The 10,475-nt window shown below is 49.1% G+C and overlaps 1 protein-coding gene across 2 annotated transcripts in view; it reads left to right on the top strand.

The window, feature by feature from the left end:
* Nucleotides 1–9,567: 9,567 nt before the first annotated feature.
* Nucleotides 9,568–10,475, top strand: part of trpc5a (transient receptor potential cation channel, subfamily C, member 5a) — a 74,489-nt gene continuing 73,581 nt past the window's right edge. Inside the window, exon 1 of one of the 2 annotated variants that reach the window (XM_047336226.1) lies at nt 9,568–9,896. The gene's annotated coding sequence lies outside the window, so the exon portion shown is untranslated. The remainder of the gene's footprint in view (nt 9,897–10,475) is intronic. The other variant, XM_035605736.2, reaches the window with a different exon arrangement.

The raw sequence follows: 10,475 nt of genomic DNA, 5'->3' as shown, positions 1-10,475 counted from the left end.
CCCTGTCCCCCTCGCCTGGCCCCGGACGCTTCAGAGCACGGAGAACGGCGAGGCTGCAGAAAGAGACGACGATTAAGGAGAGGATCAAGAAGAGGAATGTTGGGATGGCAACTAAATCGGGAGTGTGGAGTATGGTAAAACTCAACCATGCAGAGCACAGCAGCAAAACAAACCCAGTGCTGGTATATATGATCTTGACTGCATTGTGCCCTCGCAGGCGCAGGTAGGTGACGGGATGGACCACAGCCAGGAAGCGGTCAGTGCAGGTCAAGCACTGGTAAAACAATTGTCCGGTGAACGTTGTGGCAAAAGAAATTGTCAAGACCACACTCAATGATGGGATATATGTAACGTATAAATAACAGCTGAGAGCGGACATCAAGAGACCGAGTGTCTCCACGGCGACCATGTGGTACGTCAAGATATCGGAGTGGCTCATTGTTGTGCCCGAGCGCCGTTGCCGCCATCGCTGGTGAGCCACGACCAGGACGGGGATGCAGAGCGGGACGAGGAGGAGGACTTTGGTGACGGCAAAGATGATGGAGACGTACTGGAGAGCGCTGGAATTGAGGCAGATGACATTGGAATTGTTGTGAGAGTCTGACATGACTGACTGGTCTGTCTGAGAAGGAGAGGGAGGAAACAAGGGGGATGATAACAGTGAGAAGAATCTGTAAAGTTATATCTGAAACACGGGACTGATAATTTGAATTGTACCTGGATTTTTGGGGTGACCGGGTAAAAATTACGTCATTTCCGTGTGATTGTCTGACTGTCTGCTTTATAAGTCAAAAAATTACTGCACTGATTATTCCCATGGAAAGAACCCATGGAGCAAATCCAAGATTACCCCCCCCCCCACACTTTCATGGCGAGGTAGGACATTGGTGGTATACACACTCATTATCATTCATTGAGGTAGTGCACATTGTCATTGGCAAGGTCCGTCATGTAGCCATTATCCTAAACAACCTTGTTATTGCTTCAAATCTCTGTGTCTAAAAATTACCCCCAAAAAATATCTGACCGACTCCCTTGTCCCGTTTGCATGCACTTTTGAGACGGTCCCTGAACTTCAGCTCCTCGGTTTTCCATTCTTCTGCCAAACCTGTGCCTTCAGATGTTGAGGGCACATCAATCCTCGCATATCGGAACAACATATTTATAATATATTCAGTTCAAGACTCATTGTTTTGGTACGGCTAATAAACAACAAAGACAGAAAAAGTGTGCAAACTTTTCACTTGCCGCCGAAAAGTCATCTGGATTATCGAGAGGATTTTTTTTGTGCTACTACCAGTAGCTGCACTGCTGAAAGTGAAATCTTAAAGTTTTTTTTTAAACACCACTCACATTATTGACCACAGTGAAAACATGAAATGACTTAAGAGAACAACTTGACCGGAATTTAATCCTATGCAGTGAAATACATGATGATAATTGTCTAACTAAAAAACACAATAATGGAATGATCAATAATCCATAGAAAGACTCACATCCCTGGTCGGCGGCGGCAGCGGCGGCGGCAGCGGCGGCGGCAGCGGCGGCGGCGGCGTCTTTAGGATGTGATCTTGCTTCCTGTGCCTGGCGTGTTTTGACCGGTCGGATCATGAGGGTGACAGATGGGCTGTGGTTCGTCGTTTGCATGTTTTAACCATTTGTCCGATGAAAGATGAACCAAACTAATTTTCTTTCCACAGGACGCAGCAGCCAAATCAAGCGAAGTGAGGCGTGAGAATGATTTCACAATATTAGAGTACACATCACAGACTGTAAATAAAGATGGAAGACACGACTCCACGTTCTCGGACACGGGCGTCGACCGAGTTTGTCTCAGCTGTCAATCAAAACGTCTCGTTTCTATAGCATCAAGTAACTAATCAAACTTTATTTACAGTCCATGACTTTTACTTGGATTTTTTGTCCCATGTCCCATCTGCTGACAAGAAGTAGGCGGGGTATATGACCTACACTGCAGCCAGCCACCAGGGGGCGATCTTTTGGCCTCACTTTTATATGTATGTGTTGTACATAGACGCCTACTTAACAGTATGTAGGCTACATAGAATAACTTCATTTATCATTTATAACTGTCAGATAAAGTTATTACCACAGAGTTTGATTCAATGTTGCACAGCTGACGCCGATAATCGACCGGTGTTATGCCGACGTCCGTCTTCCTGCCGGGGAACGGGAAAAAGTTTATACAACGAGGATCGTAACGTCTTTGTCCTCGTGTTGAAACGTCTAAATTCCTTCGACCTGACTTGGCTCACGTCGGGCGGACCTGCTTCGACAGCCACAGTTCCAATAAACCTGGAAACGTGCGATGGGCGAGGATGAATAACATCTGCTCGAGGACGGTCGTCGGAAAGTAACAAGGAACTGAAAACACACAGGACGGTCGTCGGGGACAGCGATGCCTCAATCACCGTCTTCTTTTTTGTTTCCCCACTATTCTTCCCAGAGGCTTTTTATCATATATCTACAGTTTATTATCGGTTCTGTTTGTGTAGTTACGCGTCATTTGAATCCTGTCAAAGTGAAAAATGAAGCAGTGAGAGTTGTTGTTGTCGCGGAAATTTCTGTCCCGACTCTTAGAATGTTTAGTCTAGTAGCAAGGTTGGTTGGTCCTTTGTCCTAAATGTACTGAGAGCTGACACGCCCCCACAGTAGAGCTGTCCCAAACGATCCCCCCCCCCCCCCTTCTATCCCTGCGGAAATGAAAAATTGAAACTGCATTCATCCGATGAAACACCTCCTCTCTCCTCCTCCTCCCCCGCCTCATCTTTCTTAACGCCGTTAACTGAGCGGAGTCCGGGCGCAGACGGGATGAAAGTGTAGCGGAGCGGGGAACAGGAAGTCCGACGGGGGGTTGGGGTTGGGGACGGGGGCTGATGGGATTGGTGCCGCGGCGATTTCAGGCCGGGGACGCTAATCTGTTTACCGGCTCAGGTGAAAGGAGGACGGCGGAGGCTTTCTGTGGCCGAGGAGGAAGCCTTCTTCGTCCGTCTCTCTTCTTCATCAGCTCCTCCTCAAAATGGATTTCTGCATGTGGCGTGGACATTATTTCCACCCGCTCCCGATGAATGTTGGCCGACTTCGCCGTCGCTCGACACTTGGCTCAATTGAAACAAACGTCTCTCCCTGCCTCCTCAAACAAGGCAGGAGCCCAGACGCCCTCATCACACACCTTCCCGCTCTTTCTCCCCAGGTAGACGACGAGTGACATTAGCGTTCATCTGTCGTCCTGTCTCCGGTCACCAGGTTGGGTTCTTTTTGAAAAGCTGCAGGCCGTTAAGACCAAAACATTGAGCTGAAAGACTCAAGAAAGATTTGCCGAGTTGGTTGGTAGTTCTCTGCGGTTTAATTTCCGTCCAGATGTTTCTATTTTTAATTTGCCCTAAATTAAATTGAAAACAAAACAACAACAGCCAAATCTTGAATGTTTTTCATAATGGAAAAGTTGGTGCTTCTTGATAAAAGACAGAAAACAGAAAATGCCGAGCATGTGTGGCCCAACCATAGACAGTAAATGAAGATGGACGACTTGACGCCTTCCAAAAAAAGTGAAGCCAAATCATCACGATCGCCCCCTGCTGGCTGGCGGCAGAATTGAATTAAACCTCGGCCCCAATAATTCAACAAATCAAAGTAGACGTCCCGTGAGCTTTTCCCTAAAATGAATTCTGTCATGTGACACACTCACGTGAGGAATTAGCGCCACCCGCTGCTCATCTCAATGAAACCATCTTTCCTTTTCCTGAAACACTTAAACAGAGAAAAACAGTATGTGTGGAACTAAGAAAACATCACGTGAAAACAGACGTTTGGTATAAAAGACGTCTCTAAACGTGCGTCACTGACGTAAAGAAACAATATTTCATCCCATGAGTGAAAGGAATCTGTGTAATCGTCCTCGCTCTTCTTCTCTTTCCCCCCAAGGCTTTGTAATTCTCTCCCTTCCGTCGGGGTCACGGTGAACTCACCGAGCCTCCTCGAGTCGCCGCGAGTGTGTGTGTGTGTGTTTCGGAGAGCGAGCACTTAGATTAGATAGACGACATGAGTGTGTGTGTGTGTGTGGGTGTGGGTGTGTCCCTGTATCTGAGAGCTGAATCAGAGGGCAAGGTGACTTTGGCGTAATCCGTCAATTTGGGTTTTTGACACAAGGAAACCCACAGCGAGGCACGGAGGAGGATGAGGAGGAGGATGAGGATGAGGAGGAGGATGAGGAGGATGAGGATGAGGAGGAGGATGAGGAGGAGGAGGGAGGAGGATGAGGAGGAGGGAGGAGGGAGGAGGAGGATGAGGAGGAGGAGGATGAGGAGGAGGAGGAGGATGAGGAGGATGAGGAGGAGGATGAGGAGGATGAGGATGAGGAGGAGGATGAGGAGGAGGAGGGAGGAGGATGAGGAGGAGGGAGGAGGGAGGAGGGAGGAGGAGGATGAGGAGGAGGAGGAGGAGGATGAGGATGAGGATGAGGAGGAGGAGGAGGAGGATGAGGATGAGGATGAGGAGGAGGAGGATGAGGAGGAGGAGGAGGAGGGAGGAGGAGGATGAGGAGGATGAGGAGGAGGAGGATGAGGAGGAGGAGGAGGAGAAGGAGGAGGAGGAGGAGGATGAGGGAGGAGGAGGATGAGGAGGAGGAGGAGGATGAGGAGGACGGAGGAGGAGGAGGAGGAGGAGGAGAGGAGGAGGAGGAAGAGCAGGAGGAGGATGAGGAGGATGAGGAGGAGGGAGGAGGAGGATGAGGAGGAGGAGGAAGAGGAGGAGGAGGAAGAGGGTGAGGATGAGGAGGAGGATGAGGAGGAGGGGTAAGAGGAGGAGGGAGGAGGAGGATGAGGAGGAGGGAGGAGGAGGATGCGGAGGAGGAGGAGGATGAGGAGGAGGGAGGAGGAGGATGAGGAGGAGGGTAAATGGTGGAACGAGCTCCGAGAGAGCAGGATGTTTTTTTCTAATCCGCCAACAGGCCGAGTTCCCCCCCGGCAAAGTCTTCTGTTCACAAGAGACCGGCTTTATGGAAGTTGTGTAAAGACGTTGTGGAGTTTCAGAGCCATTTCCTTCAACCTCTGCCCTCTGCTGAACACAACAGACCATTGGAACGCACCCCAGAGGCCAGGCAGCGAGGGCATCAGGGGTAACCACGGATACCCCGTATCCGCCAGACCTGAACTGCAGCTTACTCTCTTTTGAGAAGACTGAGCAAAGGGCTGGCAAGGCGACGGCAGCGCCACGTGAGCAGCGCGGTTCCTGTCGCTGCAGACGTTTTGGGTTGAGCCCAAACCCAACTGCAGCAGATGACAGTGATCGCCTTTTGGCTGATCTCCTCCTGGCAGCCGCTGCGACGGAGATTGAATCAACTCGTCCGCTCCGCTCCCTCCAAGTCCGTGCCAGACCATTTTCAGAATCACTGGAACGATTTCCCATCCCCGGACACAGATCTAGTTACCTACGAGGGATGCTCTGCTTGGCAGTCAGACAGTTAAAAACCCAGATTATATTCGGGGTTGAGGTGAAACGCTGGTTTCTCAAACGCCATCTTAACACCTTACCCCGGTTAACAGACACGAGATAACTCCTATAGTAACCGGGGGATTCGTGCATGTATACACCTTAACCGGTGGTAAGCTCAGGTTATAACTCCCCCCTCCCCACTCGCAGGATGTAACGGCGGCAAAAACCAACAACAGCGACACCACGTTGAGCTTCACCGTCGCCACGACAACGTAACGTTACTGGGGCGTCGAGAATGTACAAGATGTACGGCGCCGAAGAGACGCCATGTTCGCCTCCGCTCCCCGTCACGTCGCGGAGGGGTTTCAGGTCTGAAAAGGTTCGAAGGGGTAAAACTGACATCTTGCAACATGCAGTAGTTCCACCAGTGGTGGTGTCGAACACGTACCAGCAGGGGGAGACAAAGGATCAGCTCAGCTGACTTCAGGAGGAGATACTGGATATAAAAAAGTTTGGACTGTTCACAATCAGAAACTGCATCAGAATGATTTACTTTTTTTTTCTCCCAGTGAAGTCAGAGAATGTGCCTTATTTGTCTATGCTGTATTATGTGATATTACTGTAGACTTATTAGTATTTGTAACTTTAACGTTAAAAAGACATAAAGGAACACAAAAGATTATCTTTGTGTTGTTTTTTAAAAGATGACAGAAAGGGTGAATATTGAATTTTGATCATAGAATTAAATTATTTTCAAGAAAGTATAACGGTCAAACACAGGTGAGACACACAGGGGTCGGCACACACACGCACAAACACACACACACGCACACCCCACTCATTCATTATTCAAGCACAGCCTGTCTTCTATGCTTATATGGTAGCATACCTCAAAAGTTCAGTGTGAGTGTGTGTGTGTGTGTGTGTGTGTGTGTGTGTGTCACACTTGCGTCACAACTCTTTCCCTTGAACAAGCCTCGGTCCTGGAGAATGTCACATACTGGAGCAGATGAACATCCGTCTCTCATTTCCTCCCTCCCTCCCCTCTCCTCCTTGTTCTCCTCCCCTCCTCTTCTTTCCTCACTCTTCTGCCTCCATCTTTTCTTTCTAACTCTTCCGTCATATGAATTATCTCTGCCTCCCTCCCTCCCCCCTCTCTCCTCCTCTCTGCACTTCCATTCATCTCTTTATAATGATCCAGTAATTGAATCAGGTGTACCATGGATACTGCCTCCCACACACACACACACACACACACACACACACACACACACACAGTCCAGACCAAAGCAGGAGTAATAGCTGAGGCACCAGGTGTCTGCGTTATGATGGATTATACGTGTTCTCATGCACACACACTAACACACACACACACACACTAACGTATATATCTGCAACTACGAGGTCTATATGAATAACCTTGATGTCTATATAAAGGTAAAAGTTGTAATATTTCAACAGAGGTGTAAAAACCAGGAATAGATGTTCCCCTGGTCAGAGCAAATGAAGATGGAACACAACATAAATAAAAAATAAAATAAATCCCCAAATGTAATAATACGGATGAAACCAAAAACATGATGAATCCATAGTTCAACATCTGAACAGTGACTGTGCCAAAGTTCATGTCGATAAAGTGAAGCAGAGAAAAATCAAGAGAGGTTTTAAGCGGAGACATGTCCACAACGGCACCGTTTGGCACAGTGTGGCACAGTGTGGCACCGTCTGTGCCATTTGAGATTATCTCACTGCAAGACTCTTCTACTGTCACTTTTATGTCTCTGTAGGTTTTTCGTTACAAACACACGTCTTTGATTTTATCTTCAGCAAAATCAACCAGACCTCAAGATAGTTTCACTATTCAAAAAACAAACATAAAGAGGAGATGAAGCTTGACTCCAGAACTTCCTCTACTAAGTTCTCCTGTCTGCCATTATTTCTCAATGTTCTGTAATAATTTGCAGAAATCCAAAAAAGACATCAACACTGTGCGCCGTGCGTAACGGTGCGTAATTGCGGGCCGAGGAGTTACAGTCTGATCTGTACACATTGCGCGTGGGATATCTCGGCAGCCCATTGGTCAATCTGGATGATTGACACCTCAATCGAACCGCCAGGGTCAGGAGAACCGACGACACGCTTCGAATTCACGTCGACAACACCACTCACTGACTGTGAGGAAGAGAAGTGTGGACAATGACAGCTGGAGCCCTTGTCACATTAGACACGCCCCCCCGGAAGCAAAACAAAAAACTGGAGGGAAAACGCGGCGTATCGCGTCAAAGTGTCAGGGCGGAAGTTCGGATCCAAACAAAACGTTTCGACACAAAACATCGAAGGTAAGACGCGATTTATGTTTGTCCCCGGTTGAATTTACCTTTCGCTCTAGTTCGGCCGGTGGTTCGGTGCCGGTCGGTCGGAGTCTGTGGACCCGGAGCTTTCTGCTGATCGTTAGATGGATTCACCCAAGTTTATGACAGAAGTGTAATTGAGGCTTGATAGTTTACTTTAACCATAAAACTTTATCATGACAAAAACAATGCAAATGACAGATACAACCAAATAAATTGAACAGTTACTCTCTGACCAAGAATAGGAACATAAACAGACCATAAAAGATGTGCCGTTGTTCAGAATGAATTCCAGGTATCAGTTCAGATGTGATTGGCCCCAGACCATGGACTTCAGTTCTAGACCTGATCCAGACCATGGACTTCAGTTCTAGACCTGATCCAGACCATGGACTTCAGTTCTAGAACTGATCCAGACCATGGACTTTGTTCCAGACCTGATCCAGACCATGGACTTCAGTTCTAGAACTGATCCAGACCATGGACTTTGTTCCAGACCATGGGCTGTGTTCCAGACCATGGACTGTGTTCCAGACCATGGGCTGTGTTCCAGACCGGATCCAGACCATGGACTGTGTTTCAGACCGGATCCAGACCATGGACTGTGTTCCAGACCATGGGCTGTGTTCTAGACCTGATCCAGACCATGGACTGTGTTCCAGACCGGATCCAGACCATGGACTGTGTTCCAGACCGGATCCAGACCATGGACTGTGTTCCAGACCGGATCCAGACCATGGACTGTGTTCTAGACCTGATCCAGACCATGGACTTCAGTTCTAGAACTGATCCAGACCATGGACTTCAGTTCTAGACCTGATCCAGACCATGGACTGTGTTCTAGACCTGATCCAGATCATGGACTGTGTTCCAGACCTGATCCAGACCACGGACTGTGTTCTAGGCCTGATCCAGACCATGGACTGTGTTCCAGGCCTGATCCAGATCATGGAATGTGTTCCAGACCATGGGCTGTGTTCCAGACCAGATCCAGACCTGACCCTGACTGGCTCATAATTTACAGCAGCAGATCAGAAATGTCCGTGTCGATATCTGAGAACTAGAGTGATATGATCCACTCTCTCTCTCGGTCTTAGTGAGGACTTAGGACTCCACCTCTCTCTCTCCTCTCACCCGACCGGTCGAGGCAGAGGCAGGTGCTTGAATCCTTGACGGGTCCTTGAAGGTGACAGAGGACTTTATAATCTAAGCTTTAGACCTCCGTTGATACTGAGTGAACTTATGTTCATATCCATTTTTAAAGGTAATGTTTTAGCATCCGTCCTCCTCTTAGTCTTCGAGCTGCATTACAGGTGCCAAGGAAAGAATAAACAAAATTAAGTTAATTGTTATTGTTATTATTTATTATTATGCATCATAGTGTGCGACGTCTGCAGAAAGTATGAATCTGCACACGCAGTAGAGTAACTAATAGAATGTGTTACATGAACGAGGAGGAGCAGAAAGCGGAGTCCTGCGCGGAGACGCGAGCGGCTGTTTCCTCCTGCAGCCGCTCGCTCCTTCATTCATTCATTTACTGTATCTGAAGATTATCTCTTCTTCTTCTTCTTCTTCTTCTTCTCCATCACCTGTAGCTCCGCGGGTCTGAAGCATCTTCATCTCCATCTTCTTCTCCTATCCGTTGCCGCAGCAGCGGCGTCAGGATGGGCCGCCGCCGCGGAGGAGGAGGAGGAGGAGGAAGAGGAGGAGGAGGAGGAGGAAGAGGAGGAGCGGCGTCGGCCGCGCCGCGAGCCGCCGCGTCTCCGTCCGGGCGCCGCAGGACGAGCTGATCCCGCGGAACCGCGAGGAGAGAAGGGCGTGAGGAAGAGGAGGAGGAGGAGGAAGAGGAGGAGGAGGAGGAGGAGGATGAAATCCCGCGAGAGAAGAGGAGGCAGACAGACAGACAGAAACACGCAGAGAGGAGAGAGGAGAGAAACCGCCGCACGTGAGGTGCGCGAGACCCCGGGGGGGAGGAACGGGACTAATCGTTAATTTGGAGGAAAAACAACGGTTATATGAATATATTTTTGAAATATTTTTGAATTCTTCTTCTTTTGGCCTTTCTTCCCCCATCAGACGGAGAACGAGCAGGTAAGAACCAGGGACCGTCTCTCTTCTCTCACCGGATCGGAGCGCGTCAACACCTGATGAGTGAGCTCGTCACCACGTTAACCTCCAGAATCATGTACATCCTCCTCGTCATGATGATGAGGAGGACTATTATGGGATGTGAGTTAAGAGTCGTATTTCTGAGAGGAACCAGGCTCCGGAGCCAGAGTCCGGATCCACTTTGTTCCGTCTCTCTCTTCTGGTTCTGAACTCAGGGGTTCGAACCCTCGGTCTCAGAGGAATCCCCCCCCCCCCCCCCCCCCCCCCCCCCCACACACACACACGCACACACACACACACACACACACACACAACTGTGTGAGTGTGTGTGTGTTACTGTGTAACTGTTGTTTTGTGGTGGTGGTTGTTGTGTGCGGACTCAAGTCCCGCACCTTGACGCGCACCGCACCGCTCCGGACGCACTGGACTGCGCGTGTTGTTTTACCCAGAATCCCCCCCTCTTGTCTGATCCCGCACACTTCATTTGTGTGTGAGACAGAGAGAGAGAACATGACGATGTTGTTGCTGTAGATGCTGCGGGTTGTGTTGCAGAGAGAGAGA

This window comes from Scophthalmus maximus, chromosome 12 (genome assembly GCF_022379125.1).
Source record: "Scophthalmus maximus strain ysfricsl-2021 chromosome 12, ASM2237912v1, whole genome shotgun sequence".
Classification (NCBI taxonomy): Eukaryota; Metazoa; Chordata; class Actinopteri; order Pleuronectiformes; family Scophthalmidae; genus Scophthalmus; species Scophthalmus maximus.
The sequence above is the reverse complement of the archived record's forward strand: the minus strand, read 5'-3'. Positions and strand labels throughout refer to the sequence as shown.